This window comes from Narcine bancroftii, chromosome 6, assembly GCF_036971445.1.
Source record: "Narcine bancroftii isolate sNarBan1 chromosome 6, sNarBan1.hap1, whole genome shotgun sequence".
Taxonomy (NCBI): Eukaryota; Metazoa; Chordata; class Chondrichthyes; order Torpediniformes; family Narcinidae; genus Narcine; species Narcine bancroftii.
In genome coordinates, this window is record NC_091474.1 from 133,912,084 (window position 1) to 133,932,245 (window position 20,162).

Sequence of the window (20,162 nt, forward strand, 5' to 3'; positions counted from 1 at the left end):
TACAAAACATTTAAAGATCTAATAATACCGCCCCTCCTGGATGTAATCAACCAGATTGATGAGACACAAAACTTACCAGATTCATGTAAAACAGCAATAATTACAGTGATACTAAAACAAGGGAAAGATCCACTCTCACCAGCGTCATATAGACCAATATCTTTGCTAAACACAGATTATAAGATAATAGCTAAACTATTAGCAAACAGATTAGCAGAACAGGTACCGAAAATGGTAAATTTAGACCAAACTGGATTTATCAAAAAAAGACACACAACAGACAATATTTGTAAATTTATTAACTTAATTCATGCAGTAGAAGGAAATAAAGCACCGGCAGTAGCAGTTGCTTTAGACGCAGAGAAGGCCTTCGACAGAGTAGAATGGAATTACTTGTTCAAAGTATTGCAAAAATTCAGTTTACCGGAGAAGTATATTAATTGGATTAAAGCATTATATAAGGGACCGTTAGCGAAAGTGACAGTAAATGGACATGTATCAAAGCAATTTAACTTAAGCAGGTCAACGCGGCAGGGATGCCCACTATCACCATTATTGTTTGCGCTAGCTATAGAACCACTAGCAGAATCGATAAGAATAGATAATAATATAAAAGGAATAAAATAAAAGACAGGGAATATAAAATCAGTCTATTTGCGGATGATGTGATAGTGTACTTAACAGAACCAGAACTATCAATAAAAGAACTATATAAGAAATTGAAGGAATATGGAGAAGTGTCGGGATACAAGATAAACGTAAATAAAAGTGAAGCAATGCCTATGAATAACGCGGATTTCTCAAAATTTAAGGAGGAATCCCCATTCAGATGGCAAATGCAGGCAATAAGATACCTAGGTGTGCAAATAAACAAAAATCTAGGCCAATTATATAAACTCAATTACAATCCACTAATGAAAAAATTACAGGACGATTTAGAGCATTGGAAAGAGCTACCACTAACACTGATAGGAAGGATAAACTGTATTAAAATGAACATTTTTCCAAGGATACTATACTTATTTCAGGCATTGCCAATACAACTGACAGAAAAATTCTTCAAAGAGTTAAAGAAAATAATAAGGAGATTTTTATGGAGAGGGGGGAAACCGAGGATAGCACTAGATAAATTAACAGAATGGTATAAACAAGGAGGCTTACAATTGCCAAACTTCAAAAATTATTATAGAGCCGCACAATTAAGGTACCTATCAGATTTTTATCAAACAAAGGAAAAACCAGACTGGACGAGACTAGAATTAGATAAAATAGGGGAAAAGATACCTGAACACATATTATATAAATGGGACGAAAAATTGGTACAACATAGAACTTCTCCAGTATTACACCATCTCCTCAATATATGGAAGAAGATTCATGTAGAAAGAAATAAAACAAATTATCAAATACCAAAACTAATATTGACACAAAATAAGCTACTCCCTTTTACAATAGACAACCTTTCCTTTAGAAAATGGGAAAAAAAAGGGATTAAAAGAATAGAAAATTGTTTTTCAGGAAGTAGATTCTTATCCTTTGAACAAATGAGAGATAAGTACAATATAACTGGAGATACAGCGCTGGCATATTACCAACTGAGATCCTACTTGAAAGATAAATTAGGAAGCAATTTGAGTTTACCAGAGGGAAGTAACCTTGAATATGTGATTACAGATACAATGTTAATCAAAAGATTTATAACAAATATGTATATTAAACTGCAAGAAAAGGAGAATGAGGAAACAAATGGTAAAACTAAACAAAAATGGGAACAAGATTTAAATATAAAGATAAAAAAGGAAACATGGGAGAAATTATGTTCTGGAACGATGAGAAATACAATAAATACGAGGCTACGTATGATACAATATAATTGGTTACACAGACTATACATTACACCGCAAAAGTTAAATAAATGGGACCCAACAGTATCTGATAGATGTTTTCGATGAAAAAAAGAAAGGGGAACAACAATTCATGCAATCTGGACATGTGAGAGAGTAGAAAAATTTTGGGATGATCTCAATCAGATATTAAATAAAATAACAGAAAACAATATACCAAAGAATCCAGAGATCTTTCTCCTAAGTAACATAAAAAATAAAGAATTTGGAATTGACTTGGAAGATGCACAAAAAAGATTTGTTAAGATAGCCCTAGCCGTAGCAAAAAAATGTATTATGTCAACCTGGAAATTGGAAGATAATTTGAAAATACAACAATGGTATATAGAAATGAATAAATGTATTCCATTAGAAAAAATAACATATAGTTTAAGAAATAATATTGAAATATTCGAACAAGTATGGGAGCCTTACATTAAATACAATAGCGAAAACCTACCGGGAACAAACATTACCTAAGTTGATGGAAGAAGAAAAGAAAAGAATGGACTCAGTAGAATTTCTGGTGTATTTTTGTTGAATGACAACATTGTCTGACTGAATTAATGCAACCTAGATTGTATACCTAAAATGGATGAGAGGGGGGTGGTGGGGGGGGGTGGCTTGGGAGGAGGGAGGGGGGGGGAGAAAAAGTCACTGTAAATGTGTGAAAAAGAAAAAGTGTATATCATGGCTATTGTGATTTATGGTGTGAAAAATAAAAAATTAAAAAAAAAGAACAGCCATGGTGAAGACACTCCCATTATTAGTGACAGTGCTCCACAATTTTGAAACATTGCCGATGAAGGAATGGAAATTGATTTCCAAGTCTGTATGTTGCTTGACTGAAATCAGAATGGTGAGGTAGTCTTAGCTTTTGTCTTTAAAGGTGGCAGGGGTTGAGAGTCTGAGAAGTGCAACAGAGAACCCTTGGTGAGTTGCTGCAGTGCACCTTGTGGCTGGCTCATACTGTCACTAATGTGTGTGCCAGTGGTAAAAGAAATGAAGGATCAGGCACTGGTCCAGCTGGCTTTTTTGCCCTTGATGGCAACGTCCCTTCAGTTCCTTAAACCAAAAGTATATCAATAAAAAAGATACATGAAATACACAACACAGGCATTTTGCCATCTTTTAATAGCATTAATATGCAACCGTGTCTGCCTGTCCCGCATCGGACTTGTCAGCCACAAACGAGCCTGCAGCTGACGTGGACTTTTACCCCCTCCATAAATCTTCGTCCGCAAAGCCAAGCCAAAGAAGAATATGCAGAGTACTTTCCGTTATTCTGCTGTATTTTTATAGGTGAAATTAATAACAAATGATAAAATTCAATTTTCAACATGCGCCTTTATGTCTTAATTTTGTTTTGTTCTCCTGTGCAAATCATTACCTGCTAATCCTTCTGGTATACTTATATCTTTTCTGTTCCCACCACATCCTTCTGTGATTTCCTTGCCTGAATAATGTGTGCACTTTGTCTGTTTGCAAATTTCAATTAAAACACACCAAAATGCTGGAGGAACTCGGCTCGTCTTTCAGGGTCCATAGGAGACAAAGCTATAGCTAACATTTCGGGAATGTTCCCTTTTTCAAGGAATAAGCAGAATGAGCCAAAAGCAGGAAATCTCAGAATACAGACAACTCTGGCTGGGGGAGGGGTCCAGACCAACAAAAGGTGATAATTGGATAAGGAGAGAGGGTGAAAATTCATCATGTCTGTGCGAAAGGTGACCGGAAAAAGGGAGAGAGACAGAGCTGGGGGAAGGCGACAGGGGGAAGAAGTAAGGGGGGCTTCAACAAAAGCCAGAAAGTCGATAGTAATGCCATGCAGTTGGAGGTTGGCCTATCAGAAGATGAGATGTTGTTCCTCCAATTTGTGTGTGATCTCAGTCTGGGAGTTCATGACACCATGGACAGATATGTCAGCAAGGGAATGGAATGGGGAAATGAAATGTATGGTCACAAATTTTATTTTATCTAACACCATTTCTCTTAATTAATTTTTGCAACCATTTATAATTAATCAAGCCTCTTTTTGGAAAGTTAAAGCAATTGTTTATTTTTCAGATTTGTTTATAGATGGTAGTTTAATGTTTTTGAACAATTATCTAATAAATATAATACACCAAAGTCACATTTTTTTTAGATACTTTCAAATTAGAAATTTTCTGAATACTTTACTGCCTAACTTTCCAACATTGTAACAACTGGGTTTAGTTGTAACTTTTTTTAAATTTGAACCCTTCTCATAGGTTACATTTATGATGTTATTAAAATTGGAATAACATTCTAGTGTCAAAATTAAAAGGACCTAGGAAGAGGAACTTTAGTTTCATCTTCCAGAGGAATTATAGAAGATTTTTGGATTGGTTAATACCACTTCAATATGTGCTCTTCATTCTTTGATTCAGCTTAAAGTAGTACATCGGGCTCATGTGTCGAAAGACAAATTGGTCCATATTTTTTCTAATGTTTGTCCTATTTGAAATAGATGTAAATTAGAAATGGCCTCCCAAATCATGTTCTGGTCATGTCCTTTGTTGGAGAGGTATTGGATAGATATTTTTAAGACTTTGTCAGCTATTCTGAATATCATTTTGCAACCTAACCCATTGACTGCTCTTCTTGGAATTATAGTTCCAGAAGTGAGACGAGTTACCACTTCCACACATCGGGTTATTGACTTTTCTACATTGTTGGCTAGAAGAGTTATCTTATTTAAATGGAAAGATTCTAATTTAATCCTACTTTGACTCAGTGGCTCTCTCAAATTATGTCATGTTTAAGTTTAGAGAAAGTTAGGAGTTGTGTATTTGATACTTCTGTTAAATTTGAAGAGACTTGGCGACCTTTTATAAATTACCTCCACATGACTTAGGTAGTATAATTATTTTGTGATGTGATGTGATGTGATAAATGTTATTGTCGTTGTGTGGGTGTACCAGCCGATGAAACATGATTAGCATCGACTGGAATATAAAAGAGAATACAATACAATAAACACATACAATAGAAAAAAACACACATTCGGCTATGTTCAATAAGACCACAATATTCTAAAATAAATTATTTAAAAAGATTACTGATTCTAAAATATAAGTGCAGCGCCAGTCAATGCCATGAATTGGTATTTAACATTATCAAGGCTTAATGAAAAATGATCATTTTAAGTCTGGTAGTTCTTGAGCGAAGGCTCCTATAATGTTTGCCCAATGGTAGGAGAGTAAATTGTTCATGGTTAGGATGTGTTGCATCTTTAATAATATTCCTCACCCTGTCCAAACATCATTCCCTATAGATAGATTTGATGGCAGGCGATTGCATTCCAACAATCTGTTGGGCAGTTTTCACTACCCACTGGAGTGCCTTCCTATCTTATGCAAAACAATTCCCATACCATGCTGAAATAATGTACATCAGAAACACCTCAATAGTACATCCATAGATCCAATAGTATTCTGGGGCAGAGGTGTAACTTCCTCATCCATCTCAAAAAATAAAGACATTGTTGTGCCTTTTTGATCAAAGACCAAGTGAATCATTAGAGATATGGACCAACAGGAACTTGAAGCTCTGTATCTGCTCCACCACTGCTCCATTCCCACTCCCCCCTTACCGAAAATCCACAATGATCTCTTTTGACTTCTGGGTATTGAGTCACAAATTGTTCTCAGCACACCATAAGGCAACCTCACCCCTATAGGTCGTTTCATCATCCCCTGTGATCAGGCCCACCACCGTGGTGTCATTTGCAAACTTTATAATTAAGTGTGAGTTGTACATAGGAACACAGTCGAAGGTAAAGATAGAATACAAAAGGGGGCTCAGCAAGCAACCCTGGGCATTCTGGTGTTCAAGGTGATACTGGAGGAGAAAATATTGGTCAACCTAACAGACTAGGTTAGTAAGGATATCCAGAATCCAATTACAAAAAGATGAGCTGATACCATACGAACAAAGTTTGGTTATCAGCTTTGATAGTATAACAATGTTGAAAGCCAAACTATTATCAATAAATAGCAATCTTACATACGAGTTCAGTCTATCCAAGTGAGTCATAGTAGAGTACAGCACTGATGAAATGATTGATGAAAGAATGAAAAAGAAAAGAAAGAAATATGTGGCCACAGGGAGATCCATGCTATTGTGGTGGATAAAGCCAAGGTGCTCAACAAAATGATCTCCCCGTCTGCTTTCAGTCTCTCCAATGAAGAGGAGATTACAATGGGAGAACTGAATGCAGTAGATGATCCCTGCAGATTAACAAGTGAAATGTGTTTGCGGCCACAAATGGTGGTGAGGGAGGAAGTGTGGGTGCGTGGAGTATCTCTTGTGGTCACAGGGCTAGGTACTAAGAGGATGATTGGTGGGGAGGAAGGAGTCAACAAGGGAGCCGTGGAGGGAGTGGTCCCTGTGGAAAGCAGAGAGGAAAATATGTGTCTAGTGGTGGGATCATGTAGTAGGTGGCAGAAATGGCAGAGGAGGATGTGTTGGATGGAGAGGCTGGTGGGGAGATAGATGAGGATAAGAGAAATCCTGCCTTTGTTGTTGGTGGGGGTGGAGGGAGCCAGGGTAGATGTACGGGTAATGAAGGATATGTGGGTGAGGGCTGAGTGATGGTGGGAGAGGGAAAGCTACATTGTAAGAAGAAGGTGGACCTCTCTGATGATGTGGCATGGAAGTCTTCATCCTTGGTGGAGATACAACAGAGACAAAGGAATTGAGAGAATGCAATGGAATCCTTACAGGGGACATGGTGGAATGAGGTGTCATCGAGGTAGCAGAGGGAGTGTGGTATGTAGAAGTTGTCTGTGGACAATTTGCCTCTTGAGGTGGAGACAGAGAGATCGGGAAAAGGGAAAATGCTGGTAGAGATGGACCAAGTGAATTTGAGGTTGGGGTGGAAGATGGAAGCAAAGAAGATGAGGTCAACTAGGTACATGAGGCAGCGCCAAAATAGTGATCAATATAGTGGAGGAAGAGGTAAGGGGCCTTGGCTGTGTAGATTTGTTGCATGGATTACTCCAGGTAGTCAACAAAAGGCAGACATAGCTGAGGCCCATTTGGTTACCCATGGCTATCCCTTTGACCTGGAGAAAATGGGATGAGCAAAGGAATAATTATTGAGGGTGAGAACAAGTTCTGCCAGCAGGAAGAGGGTGGTGGTGGAGTGGGACTAATTAAGTCTATTGTCTAGAAAGAAATTAAGGGCTTTGAGGCCTTCAGTATGGTCTCGACAGACGTCTTCTACAAACCCATCAACTCCCACACCTCTCTCGACTACAGCTCTTCCCACCCTGTCCCCTGTAAAGATTCCATTCTCTCAATTCCTCCATCACCATCATATCTGCTCTCAGGACAAGGACGTCCATGCCACATCATCAGAGATGTCCTCCTTCTTCAAACATGGCTTTCCCTCTACCATCATCAAATCAGCCCTCACCCACATATCTTCCATTACCTGCACAACTGCCCTGGTCCTCTCTGCCCCCACAGGCAACAAGGACAGATTCCACTTGACTTCACCTAACACCCCACCAGCCTCTACATACAACATATCCTCCTCTGCCATTTCTGCCACCTACGACGTGACCCCAACCAGTAGATGAATAATCTCCTTCCCTCATCTCTCCACCTTCAACAGGGATCATTTTCCCGTGACTCCCTTGTCCACTCCTTCCTCCCTACCAATGATCTGCTTGGCATTTACCCCTGTGACTGGAGGAAAACCTCCACTTGCTCCAACACTTCCTCCCTCACCACTATTTGGGGCCCCAAACAGTCCTTCCAAGTGAAGCAACATTTCACTTGTAAATCTGCAGGGGTAATTTACTGCATCCAGTACTCCCATTGTGGTCTCCTCAACATAGGAGGGACGAGGCTTAGACAGGGAGATCACTTTGTTGAGCACCTCAGCTCTTTCCACCATAATAGTGTGGATCTCCCAGTGGCCACCCATTCAAATTCCCTATCCCATTCCCTTGGTAATATGTCCATCCATGGTCTCACACACTGCCAGTCTGAGACCACCCGCAAATTAGAGGAACAACACCTCATCTTCTGACTGAGCACCCTCCAACCGAATGGCATTATTATTGACTTCTCTGACTTTCATTGAAACCTGCCTCACTTCATCTCCCAGCTCTGTCTCTCTCCCTTTTCACGGTCTCCTTTCACACAGACAAAAAAACAATTCTCACCCTCTCCCCTTATCGTATCCAATCAACAGCTTTTGTTGCACTGCATTCCTTAGCCAACATTGCTTGTATTCTGTTTTCTGCTTATTCTACTTGTTCCTTGAAGAAGGGTACAGGCCTGAAACGTTGGCAAATTATCTTTGTCTCCCATGGCTGCTAAAAAAACCGGTTGAGTTCCTCTATCATTTTGGTGTGTTTTTAGTACAATTGCAGCACTTGAAGACTTCTGTGTTTTACTTTGAAATAACGACGTTAAAAAAAAAGAAGAGCACCACAGAGGAACATAAAGACACACAAGAGAATGCAGATGCTGGAATCCGAAGGTCAACACTACCTGGTGGAAGTACATAATGGGTCAAGCAGAATTAGTGGGAGAAAAGAATGATTGAGTTTCAGCCTGGAGCCATTCAAGGCTGGTGATACAGAGAGGCTTTGCTAGTGCAAAGAAGGCAGGGTGGAAGGAGCCGCAGATGGGCCTGTGTGGGACTGGTGAATTAGGAAGAAGCAAAGCAGACAGCCAGAATCAGAAGATTGGCAGATGCCAGACAAAAGTAGAGAGATGCAAAAATAAGAGGTCAGGTAGATGAAGACAAGTCCTGCAGGATGGAGTGTGTAATAAGAAGACAATGGCTTCCTTATTTGAAAAAAAGTAAAACTTTCAGTTCATTGCATCTTTCACACAGACATTCAAGATTTCTTTTTTTTATTGTCATGTAATAATAGACAAAATGTAATGTAATTTGCAGGAAATTCCGTTTTGGCTGCTGTAACACAAACAAAGAATCGCCATTAGTAGTGCCCAGTGCCCCGAACAGTAAAGGAAAGAGAAGCAAAGGGAGTTAATCAAGTCATTACAGGAACCTACGAGGCTTCTTCAGAACTTTCAAGGATATGGTGAAGGAGAATCAAATTATCATGTAATGCGATAGCTTGTAGTGTTCACATATTTACATTTATCTGGAAGGAAGGTGATTTATTTTGTGGACCCAAAGAGTCTCATATATCAAACTAATGCAGTCGCTGTGAACAATTTGTCCTTCATGCTGTGACTGGACACTGTCAGCTGAGGTTTATCACCTTTATCCAGTGAGGAATAAGAGAGAATTAGTCAGATGTCAGGCACTTTTTACTCCATTTGATCTGTCGTGTCAGAAATCAACCTACTTTTATTAGAGTGTTATTGATTACAGCCAGGGAAATTACACAGAGGAAGATAACCTTTCAAAAATCGGGCAGCTCAGCACTCAAAAGTCTCCAGGTGGAGATTCAGCGAATTGGAACCTGAAAGCACCCAGAGGCAGTGAGCATGACTCTCCTGAGAATATCGAAAGGAAAAATGCGTGCACTGTCATTACCGATATAGCTGGTTTCCCCTGATGTTGAAAATATATGAATCTGTCGGTGTGCTAGATTTCAAAGTCAAAAATACTTCCAAGTTGGGAAGGAAAAAAAGGATGAAAATGTGAAGAAATTTCATTTGAATTAGTTCTAGTAATCCAGTGAATGTTGCCAAAACTCTGCTGTGCTTTTTTGATATTTATATTTTGCAGATCATATATAATCACGATAAATCTGTGTATAATTTGATATATTGTGCAATGCAAGTAAAATATACCCAGATAAGTATGGAAGGTTGAACTGCACATTCTAAGAACATAGTGTGTTTGGTGAAAATAAATGGCTTTGGGGTTGAAGACCCTATTCATCGAGAGAAGCTATGTTTTATTTATTGGTCTAGGTGATATTTATACTTCAACCTTCTCACTGCTGTATCAAAGGGTGTTTCATCAAGCTTGTCTGTTTAAAGTGGTGTGAATGGGTTTTTAAATGGGAGTCAGGCAGTAAAATTATTTAATTTACAGATCTATTATGAGGCAAACGGAATGTAGGGAAAGTGCTGATCTAAGAACTGGTACAATTCAAACCCAGCAGGGAATCATAATATTCAAAATAATATTTCTAATCAAATGAAGGACATTATCATAACCAATAGATATTCACCCTTGATTTAGTTCAGTGCTCAGTCTAGATAATGGAATTGTGACACTAAAAGCTAAGTATTAGCCTTTAATAGTTTCCTACTTAAAATCATTCAAATTAAGCATAATTCCTGGTTCTAATTGACTAAGGTTTCTGTCTAAACTCAATTATTTGTCAAAGATAAATTACAGACATTTTCTAATTCAATTCTTTGCCACAAGATCAGATTATTATGGCAAAGGGAAAAGTGAAAACAACAATGATGTAGATGCCGTGCACCATATGTTATAAATATAACTCCTTTTCGTTTTCTTTTCATTCCTCTCTCATTTTTTTGTGCTCTCTTCCATTCTTTCTATTTGCCTCTGTCAAAACCATCACATTGAATTATTGGTAAGTGCCATGAAGTCATTATTAATGTTGAATAATACAGACCAGGAAAATGCCCCAAAGGGTCCCACAGGCGATCCTTTTACTCTGCCAACACAATGTATCCAATTGTTTATCATGCCAGATGCCATGTCCAATCAACATCAAAGGACCACTGTTAACTGCACGAGAGAATGGAATGAAGGATTACTCGGACCCTTAGAAGGAGAATGAGTCATTCTGCACTGGAAATACTTACCTCCAAATAACCCTTTGGGTCAACCTTGGTCATACTTAATCTTGCACAGCTTTAAATCACTGATTGTCACTGATTTTGAAACATCGTGAAGATTTGGCTGATATTCATAACTGCATTACATTCTTAATAGAAATCAATCAAAAACAAAGGTATAATGAAAAATAGCTGTTGTTTGAGCAAAGGAGATACAAATGCTCGTGTGATTGCACTCATGTTCTTTGTTCTCAAGAAGCAGTTCCAAATTTACTTCGATTTTACACCTTTGGCAAGTCAGTCATAAATATGTGTATAATAATGATTCTGGATGGTCCCTTAGGGATCCATAATGTCAAGCAACAATAAGAATAAATCTAGATTCTCTTGAAAGAACCATGTTTCATGTGAAAAGACACTGAAGAATCATTTTGTCCTTTCTAATATATAACCACTAAAAATGCATTGTATATAATTTATATCTCCCAGCAATAGCAAAGTTCTTCAAATAACACATGTTCCTATTCCTTTGTGAGTATGTTTCATTGTTTCATTTTGTTCTCCTCTGCATGTACCTGACAAAGTAGTCACTTTCAGTTACCTGGGGTCATTTTCATTCATTGGTATTTTACAGATCTGTCATTCCAAACTACCTGGGGTATGTGTCCAGTCATCTCTACGTTACACATAATAGCTTCAGTTGTTTTACTCTTGGCCATTGTGCTTCATCATAGTTCTGGGACAAAGTGCACAAAGCCTATGAATATAATATTTCATTCCAACCTTGGAAAAGTAGACTGAATACTTTTTTTTTCCTGCTGACAAGAAGTATATAAATAGAGTCTTGTTAAAACTTGGTGCCATTTTGAAAAAAAAAGTGATGACGTTTGTAAGGATAGAAATGCAGCGTGACTGTGAGAAGATTGTTCAGATTTTTGGCACCCTGAAAAGTTTGCTCTGCTTAATTCTTACAGGTGTTGCTCAATCCTCAAGTTTACCAGTTGACCTTGCCTTCCGTTCCAGTTCTGCTCAGTTCTTAAGATCTTTGTTTCCAAATCCCTACATGACCCTCTGACCTTTTCCAGCTCTACAGCACCCTGAAACTCACCATGGTATTTTTAGTTCTCCTCAGTTCATCTCCTTGCTTGACTTTTTATTTATCTCTTAGAGATACTTTACTGATAACATTCAAAAAACTAAAACTCTCAAATTCCCCTGTCTCTCTCCTGAACCTTTCAGTTCCCTTGCAGTTCTTAAAGCTCTTGGAGGAACATTTTGGCTATCAGATTAATATGGACTTACATGGGTCTGTATCAAACATTGTCTGATGATACTCCTTGGGTGATTTTACCAAAAACAGATTTATGCATCATTCAGCCATTGCTAAAATGAATGACTCAAGTCAATGCTGTTGTGAATTGACCCAGCTTTCACAGGAGTATTTCTGATATTTACACCACATGGAAATTATGTAGAACTAAGCAATATATTTAATTTACATTTTGATTTGAAAATGTGAAAGGTATAAGAAGAAAGCACAAGAAAAATTAAGGTAGGCAGAGTCTGGAAGAATTTGATTGATGATGAGAGATTACTGTCATATCAATGAAGAGATGCTCTAAAATTCTTACTTACATGAACTAACTGTAATGGTTATGATTAAATTATCTCAATTTGCCCAGACAAAAGACAGTGAATAAATATAAAAGAATAAATAAATATTAACGGTTGTAGTTGGTGCAAGAAAAAAATAATGGTGTAAACAGATCTTTTGGTTGACCTGGAGTGGTTAATGGTTAGGGTTTAGGTGGTACAAGGATGTCCAAGGGGCTGATTGCTATTGAAAAAAAAACCTGTTTTTGAAGCCAGAGGTGCTTCTGTACTTTCTTCTTGAAGGTAGCAGCGAAAAGAGGTTGTGTGCAGAGTGATGTGGAATCCTTTATGATGTGGCTTGTCTTCTTGAAGCCACAAATGTCTTCAACTGACATGAGATGGGTGCTTTTGATAGACTTGGCTATGTTTGCTACCTTCTACAACCTTCTGTGTTCCTGAGCACTCAAGTTTCTTATCCAGGATGTACTATAATTAGTCAGAAATGCAAAACATGTGGAATGAGGTCAGGACAGGGCACATATGACTGCCTATTTTCTCAAAGAACATCGAATTCAACTTTCCTCAACTCACCTGCTGCTGGACCACAAGCCCGGGACCTAGTTTTAAGTCCATGTCCCTGATCGTAAATGCTCCAATAAACCATTAAATAAGTTTTAATATCTTGAAAAGTTCAACTAAATCTCCTAATCTTCTAAATTCCATGGAAAGAGGCATAGTTTTCATTAAATCTATACTCATAATTTAAAGAACTGTGGAAAGCATACTGACTGATCGCATCACTGTCTGGTTTTGCTAACTCGAGTGCCCCAAAAAACAGAAGGTTGCAGAAAGTGGCAAAGCTAGCCATCCATCATGGATACTGACCTTCCATCCATTGAAGACATCAATGTGAGACACTGACTCAAAAAGAAGTTAGCCATCATGATAAAGAACCCCTATTACCCTGGTCACAACTGCTTTGCGCTACTATCTTTAGGCAAAAGGTACGGAAACCTGAAGAAGAGCACTTCAAGCTTTCAAGAATATTTTTCCAAATAGTTTTCAGGCTCTTGAACCTCCCCATACTATCCTAACCAGAACCATAAACTAGCCTAGGATGACCAAAAAGTCTATATGCATCACTGGAACATCACTTTTATTCTCTTATAAATATTTTTCTATCTATTCTGATATTTATTAACTCTATTTCTGTCTTGACATATTGTGGCAATTTAATGTATATACTTTTGTTTTTTTTAACGTACTTTTGGTTACAAGTAAAAAATTTGGTGTATCTGTACATTGCGCTTATGTTTATGACAATGAATTCTCATTATCATTAACTCCTGTGAGTTCTTTACTCAGTGCATTTTAACAAAGGATTAAGGAATTATAAGGTGATTCATGTAAATTTTGGTTAAAGAAGATTTTCAACTTTGAAGAATTCTATTAAGGTTTGAAAACACTATTGAAATACCATTGCTATATCATAAAATGTGACCAAATATTTCCTTTTCTTCATCTGCTTTCAAAACAGATTGTTTTATATTTCACTTTAAAGTGTTAGGTAATGTGCTGTTTCTCATGATCCAAGCTTCCTGATAATGAGGTGTTATTTTCTCTGTATTAACTGTTTAAAGAATTATTGATACTCCACCACAGGGAGGTTTTTCTCTACAAAAGTTGCTGCAACAACCCTCAACGGTCTCAGATCTTTTGGAAGCAAACAGAACACTACAAGGAAGGCATGTATTGATTGTAAACACAGAACAGATGTCTTGATAGCACAATTACAAAAAATGAGTGACCCAGGTTAAGAAGGCTGTTAAAAGGAGCAAACAAAGCCCAGGATCATTTATAGAAGGAGAAAATGGAACATCGAGGGATTTATTTTAGATTGTATAACCTCTGTGTCAATCAACATTTGGAGGAATTGCACAATTCTAGTCTGCACATTAAACGCACTGGAAATGGTACAAGAAGGATGAGAAACATCAATAGCACAGATACAGGTTATTTGGTCTTTTGGGTCTTCACTGACCATCAAGCACTAATTTTTTCACTAATTCTACCGTAACCCATTTTATTCTCTCCCACACCCTCCACTAATCTTATCACTTACCAATGCATTTGGGGCAAGTTACAATGACTCATTCAGTTGCCAGCCTGCACATTTATCAAAATTGAGGAACACTCATGCGGTCACAGAAAACATGCAAACACCACACACAGACAACACCAAAGGTTAAGATTGAACCAGGGTTATTTTGGCTGTGAGGCAGCAGACCTATTAGCTGTCCCACTCTTTCCCAACTAAGTGAATTAACACTAGAATCTGAAAGATGAAGAAACTGGGTGTCCTTTCTCGTGAAAAAAAAATTATGGCTGACTAATTGCAGGTTTCCAATTTCTTAAAGGTTTGATGGATTTATCTCCAAATAAAACATTTTTATTTGATCCATATAGTTACCAAAATCCATATCATTATTTTTAAATGAAGCAGGAGATTGATCAGGAATTGTAGGAATTGATGGTCAGTTGAAGTGAATACTGTAGAAACATCGGACTAAAGCAAAAATATGAGGCATTATTCTCTCAGGGTTCCAGGACAGAGTGGAGACGACTGTATCATCTGTGGACCGGTTTGGAGGGTAGGCAAACTGGAACTGAAACAATGTTACTGGAAGTTGTGCTTTGATACATTCCATCGCCAGCCGCTCAAAGAACTTTGTGATTGTAAACATCAGTGCCATGGTGTGGTAGTCATTTAGTCCAGTTACTGTCATTCTGTTGGGCACTGGGATGATGGTGGCTGCCTTGAAACCTGCAGGGACAGTGAACTGCTACAGTGAGGTGTTACAGATATCTGTTATGACCGCCGTCAGCTAGATAGCATAGACCTTCAGCACCCTACCAGGTATGTTATGTGGATCTGCTGCTTTGTGTGGGTTCACCCTGGATAAAATTTTTCTCACCTCAGCTGCAGTTGGATTAGGGGCCATGAATGATATATTCAAGATTCCTGATGATACTAAACTGGGTGGCAGCCGCGGGTCATGAGAATAATGCAGAGACTACAGGTGACCTGGTTAGGCTTCGTAGACTTTTTGACAAGATTGGCAATTTAATACAAACTGTTATTTTTTTGGCAGCCTGTGATATAAAAAGTTTCATTAAAAAATTACTACATATTGATGGAAGAAAGAAAGTTAAAAAAAAAATAAGAGAAAAGAAGGAAAAAGAGGAGGGAAGAAAAAAGGATTAAATGTTTTTACTGATTTTCATGGCCTAAGGGGGCCCCAAAGTGCTTTGCAAATGTAGTCACCATTTGAAGAGTACAACTGTTTTATAGGTATTGCAGCTTTCTACTTGTCCACAGGAAGCTTCCACAAACAGCTTTGTGGAAATAAATAGTTGCAAGTGTGAGTCTATCACCAATGTGTATATGTACAGATTGTTGTGTAGGATGACTGTAATTGGCTGAGAGTGTAGCCACGCCTACTGGCAGGTCTTAAAGGATTGCTCCTAGCCAGACCAGGTCATTCTGGACTGGTCAACCTACTTGTGATATGCTCCAGCCTTTTAGCCTTGGTTTGGATCAACAAGTCTTTGGTTCTTTCGACGCACTCTACAGCAAGTCAAAATGCCTTCTTGTCAAAGATTGCTCAAAGGCAAATAGTGTCCAACATAACAATAGGGTGGGTCCTAGTCAGGAACATAAAACTTTTATGGTGAATACAAGTAAATTTAAAAAATGAAAGATGGAATAAGATAGCAATGAGTGATTTTTCATTTTTATATGATATATATAATTACATGCTTTAAAGGGATTATTTGTGTACTTAGAGACATGTAAACTAGGTGCTTGAAATATGCAGTTAAAAATGTTGCAATTTATATTGTTACTGACTAAAAACTCAGCAGCTCTGTGATTTAACTATAGAATAGTTAGCCAGGTACACTTAAAATTGGTGCTGTGTTATCACTCACAATGCATTCAAGAGAGCAGCCCACAGGCGACTCATCGCTGGAGAGAAATTATACACAGCTCACACTATCTCCCAAAAAAAATGGAGAGCCTGAGAAGAGACCACTCAACCTTCTCGTCCCCAATTCTCCACAGATCATGCCTAATCTGTTCTGTCATGTAGACCACCCCATCAATTTCCATCCCCGAAGTTCATTTCTGCCAAGTATCCATTTGCAATTTATTTGATATGGTGACTCGATGCTTTGTTTGGTTTTTCAACTGCATCTTGAAATCGAAACAGCAGACCAGGAATCCCCTGTTAGCCCATCAGACTTGTCCTACCACATCTGGGTAATTGATTGGAGATGTGGCTTGACAGAAGAACAATAAAACTATTTTTATTTATATTATGTCTTTAAAGCAGAAAAATAAACTACAATGACTCTTGAAAGCATTACCAAAGAAAACTAGACCCTGTCACAATTCTAGAAAGGTGGGGAGACAGACTTAAAATAAAGAGTAGGAAAGCCATGAAAGACCGAAAGTGGAAAAAAAAATGTCCAATGGCGGTAAATCTTTGGAAGTCTCTTCCCCAGAGTGCTGTCAAAAGTTAGACATTGATTTTATTCATGTTCAATAATGGAGGAATTGAGGAGTATGAGGCTAAGGCAGGAAAGTGGTACTGACGATCAGTCATAGAGTCATTCAACACAGGTCATTCACACAACTATTTAGCGGGTTGCCAATGTGAAAAGGCCTTATATAGAATGACAGAGCAGGTTCAAAAGACAAAATAGTTAACCCCTGTCCTATTTATATGTTTTCATGTTGAGTTACCTTTTGCATATTTCAACAAATCACATTTGAACATCTTTGGATGGGAGAGGCTTTATGCAAATGCATGTCTTTCTGTACAGGAATAATGTCCTACTTTAATACTCTTTATCAGAGTCAATTAAACACAGAAACATCCAAAAATAATTGATCTGCATTACGCTACCCTGTTTGATTCCTGATCAGGCTCCATTTGCTAATAGTAAGTTCCTAACATTTTATGAAGAAGTGGGGCCTTGACTCAAAGGATGCGAAAATTTTGACGTTATTTCTGACCCTGTTATTGAAGAAGGGTAAACTAAAACCCCACATGACAACATTAGGAAGAGAATTTACTGTGATATGAGAAGTGATTGGTAAAGTGAAATTTATATGGTTGTAATACAGGAACAAAATAGGGGAAATTATATCACTGAGAATGCACCAAAGTTATTAAATAGTGGGGGAAAATAATGGAGGAAAGTTACATCAAGATTGAAGAATGGTAGAATAATGATAATAGGGTAATTAAATATACTAATATAGCCTGAGAAGGAAATTCACACTTTTAATAATTCAGGCCTTTAAAATCCAGATAAGCAGCAGCTCTGGCTAAATGGAATGGCTCAGGCTCTGTAAACATCAGCAATCCAAAGACCCAGTCCATCCCCTGTAATTCAATGTAGGATATGCTGATTTCTTCAATAAAGTATTAATGATGAGAAACAGCCTGGAAAGCAGCAATAAGCAAATTCTATTAAGAATAAAATATAATTTTAAAATGATGAGGTTAATTGTACACTAAATTATTCAAGATAACTTGTCATAAAATCATTAAGTGAAATATGACTTAAATTAATCAATGTTAACTGAATAGGGTGAAGGGAAATTCTGGTCCTCATCTCCTTCCTGCTTGTTTCCTGTAGTGACTGCAATGTGGAGAGTGTAAAAGACTTCTGACAGGTGGCTAAAACAATAACAGTCGATTTACACAATCACCCAGAATCAAAAATATTATTTCATCCATGTTTTTAATCGAGAAGATTGTCCTACTGAGTTTAGCTGGTTCTTCAGCATGCAGTGAACAGGTCAGCATAAAGAAATGATTTGGGACCAGCCTTCTACATCTTGTTCATTTTGCAGAAATCATAGCATGAGATGTCTAAGTCCAGTCAGGAAAGAGGGCAATCTTCTAAAGACTTCAAAAACTGTATTGGACAGAAACAGACTATTCAGCCCAGATGACTTAGGGCTCCATATAGCCTCGCCCCTTCCCTGAGGATATCACTTCTTCTGTTCTTTGCTGCATGCTGTTCATTCCTTTTCATTGCAGTTATGCCTTGCCCTTTCAATGGTCCTTGTGCCCCTTCCAAAGGCAAACAATGGCATTTATGTGATAAACTTCACTTTAATGATTTTTAGAAGCAAGAGCAAAAATAGGGGACTGCAATGGGGCATCAATGCACGGTGCAGGTTTATGGTATGTCTTATCCCAGTTGTCATGCAAGTTCTACCATAGTCATTTTCAAATTGCCCCCCTAAACTCACATTCCACATTAAGCAATCACCATGCCATAAATGTTCTGTGGTAAGGGACTGCTTAAGGTGGTATGTGAGTGGGAAGGGAAGGTTGAGAACCACTGCCCTAGACCTAATATTTTACTTGAGAAAAATTGTCATTGACTCATTTCCTTTGGAGTTATGAAAACGTGCACATTACAAGTTGATTAGGTACGATTAAAAAAGTGGTTTTCAAACTTTTGCTTTCCACCCACATACCACCTTAAGCAAACCCTTACTAATCACAGAGCACTTATGGCATTAGGGATTGCTTAAGGTGGAATGTGAGTTGAGGGGGGCACTTTGAAAATCACTATTCTATCATGAAGCCTGCTTCCAACCTTGGAAATATGCTTAGTGGAGAGATTATGCCACCAAATCACAAAGCAATGGAGCTGATGCCAAGATTACCATGATGGAGCTCAGTGCTTTAGATATCACCCTCCCTTAACATTGCACAACAGAATAGGCACTTTTCAGAAAGAGCGCTATTGAATGAAACCCAAAGGACTCACAGATTATCAAATGAGTTCATTTTCCAATTCCTTACATGGTTGAAGTCACTGTCCATGCAAACAGATCAAGAAAGACCAGGAGTGCTTAATGTTAAGGCATGCTTGCAGCTAAAATAAAGGATCCTTTAAAGCTAAATTAGAGGGTTATACTACTGTAGATGGTGTAACTTATGTATCTGTTTGGCTGTAGTAAGAAATTCAGTGATCTGTAGATTGAATTAAATTGATTTTTGCAGATGGCTAAGTGGATCTAAAAGTCTAAAAATGTGTTGATCATCAATACACTTGGTCTTGATCTGGATTGTCAATGGATGCACAAGTTGACCAGGAAGCCCACAATCTCATCTGAGTCTCACTAAAACTACTGTTTCAGATTCAAAGGGTTTTACACACCTCCCTATGCAATGAGTGACATGATAATAAGTCAGTCGTCCATATGCAGGTTCTCCAGCCGGTCACATTAGCCCACATCAAAGTGAAACATCATGGAGGCATAATCTCAACCACGTATAATGTGGAAGAGAGTCACAGCTACTAGTGTTGCGCATTTGCCTTGTCCCTCCCAAAGCAGTTGGGATGGTTGTCATGCTGAAGAAAGATGTGCTTATTCCACAAGGTCAGAGTCATTCCTGCCATTTAAAGAGATTGCAGCCTAATGCAGGTAAATTATTGGCTGAATTCTGCTGACTGCTGTTATAATTTTTGTTGCTAACTAGAATGCATTCAAATTGTTTCAGGCACTAGCTGGTGTTCCTGGTGCCAAAAGACTGTCTGTACTTCAAAGCCCAGCACAAACCAATGGCACTCAGACATAGATGTATAAGAAGCATGGCACATCTGGGGGAATGAACAGAGAATGCACAGAGCAGGACAAGCAATTAAAAGGAAAAGGAGTAAAGAGATCTCAGAAAGGAAGCTCAGAAGGGGATTATATATAAAAAGTGCTGCAATTTCTACATGGTCAAACCAAAATGGTCAGAAGCTTCCTTAGGATATATTTTGATAGCCCATTAAAGGGAGTTAACATTCACCCTTTTCTATCTTTCACGT